Genomic DNA, 2399 nt, shown 5'->3' with positions numbered 1-2399 from the left:
AATGAACAAAACTCATTTGAAATTTTATTCAGATTTGATTAAAAACACACCAACAATCAAAACCCAGATGAAATTTTAGTCAACTTCGATTGGAAACGTGCCAATGAACAAAAATCAAGTAAAATTTTATTCAAATTTGATTAAATACACACCGACAATCAAAACCCATATGAAATTTTAATCAAATTGGATTGGAAATGTACTAATGAACAAAACTAAGGTGAGATTTCATTCAGATTTTATTGATGACACACCAACAACCAAAACCCAAATGAAATTTTAGTCAAATTTGATTCAAAATGCACCAATGAACAAGACCCAAGTGAAATTTTCTCACATTTGATTGGAAACGCACAAATGAATGAAACCCAAGCTGAATATCAATAAATTTTTATTGGAAACGTGCCGATTAATAAGATTCGGGTGAAATTTAGTCAAATTTGATTGAAAACATGCCAACAATCAAAACCCTGATAAAATTTTAGTCAATTTCGGTTAGAAACATGCTAACAATCAAAATCTCGATGAAGTTTTTGTCAAATTTGATCGAAAATGAGGCAATGATCAAAATCCTAATGAAATTCTAGTCAAAATTTATTGGAAACATGCCAAGACTAAAAATGCTGATGAATTTTTTGTCAAATTTGATTGGAAACATGCCAAAGAACAAAACCTTGATGAAATTTTAGTCAAATTCGATTGGAAACGGGCCAATGATCAAATCTTGATGAAATTTTCGTCGAATTTGATTGGAATCACGCAAACGATCATAACCTTATGAAATTCTAGTCCAATCTGATTGGAAACATATGAACAAAACCTAGGTGAAATATCTGTAAAATTAGATTGGAAATGTGCCAACAAACAAAATTTGGTTGAAATTTTAATCAAATTTGATTCAAAATTTTATTCAGATTTGATTGATAACACACCAACAATCAAAACCCAAATGAAATTTTAGTCAAATTTGATTCAAAACGTGTCAATAAACAAAACCCAAGTGAAATTTTGTCACATTTGATTGGAAACACACTAGAACGAAATCAAGGTTAAATATTAGCAAAGTTTGTTTGGAAACTGGCAACGAACAAAATCTAGCTTAAATGTAGTCAAATTTGATTGGAAACGCGCTAATGAACAAAACTCAAGTGAAATTTTGTTCATATTTGATTGATAACACACCGACAATCAAAACATAAATGAAATTTTAGTCTAATTTGATTCAAAATGCGCCAACAAACAAACCCAAGTGAAATTTTGTCACATTTGATTGGAAACACACTAATGAACGAAATCAATGTTAAATATCAGTAATTTTTTATTGGAAATGTGGCGATGAACAAAATTCGGGTAAAATGTAGTCAAATTTGATTGGAAACGTGCTAATGAATAAAACTCAGTTGAAATTTTATTCAAATTTGATTGATAACACAAAAACAATCAAAACTCAAAAGAAATTCTAGTCAAATTTGATTCAAAATGCACCAACCCAAGTGAAATTTTGTCACATTTGATTGGAAACACACTAATGAATGAAACCAGGGTTAAATATTAGTAAATTTTGATTGGAAACATGGCGACGAACAAAATTTGGGTGAAATGTAGTCAAATTTGAATGGAAATGCGCCAATGCACAAAACTCAGGTGAAATTTTAGTCAAATTTTATTGAAAACGCGCCGGAAACGTGCCAACGATCAAAATCCTCATGAAATTTTTGTCAAATTTGATTGAAAACATGCCAACGATCAAAATCCTAATAAAATTTTAGTCAAATTTGATAGAAAATGAGGCAACGATCAAAATCCTAATGAAATTCTAGTCAAATTTTATTGAAAACGTGCCAAGACTCAAAACCTTGATGAATTTTTCGTCAAATTTGATTGGAAATACGCCAATGAACAAAACCTAGGTGAAATTATATTCAGATATGACTAAAAACAAACCAGCAATCAAAATCCAATTGAAAGATTAGTCAAATTTGATTGGAATCCCGCCAACAATCAGAATGATGGAAACGCGCCAACCATCAAAACCTTGATGAAATTTTAGTAAAATTTGATCGCAAAGGTGCCAGCGAAAAAAACCTAATTTAAATTTTAGTCAAATTTTTCTGGAAATGCTCAAATGCACAAAACGCCGATGAAGTTTTTGTCAAATTTAATTAGAAACGCGCCAATGAACAAAATTCAGGTGAAATTTTTTTTAGATTTGATTAAAAACACACCAATGATCATAACCCAGATGAAATTTTAGTCAAATTTGATTGGAAATGCTCCAATAAACAAAACTCAGATGAAATTTTATTTAGATTTGATTGATAACACACCAACAATCAAAACCAAAATGAATTTTTTGTCAAATTTGATTCAAAACGCACCAACGAACAAAACCCAAGTGA

This window comes from Olea europaea, chromosome 6 (genome assembly GCF_002742605.1).
Source record: "Olea europaea var. sylvestris chromosome 6, O_europaea_v1, whole genome shotgun sequence".
NCBI lineage: Eukaryota > Viridiplantae > Streptophyta > Magnoliopsida > Lamiales > Oleaceae > Olea > Olea europaea.
Note: the sequence above shows the minus strand (reverse complement) of the source record.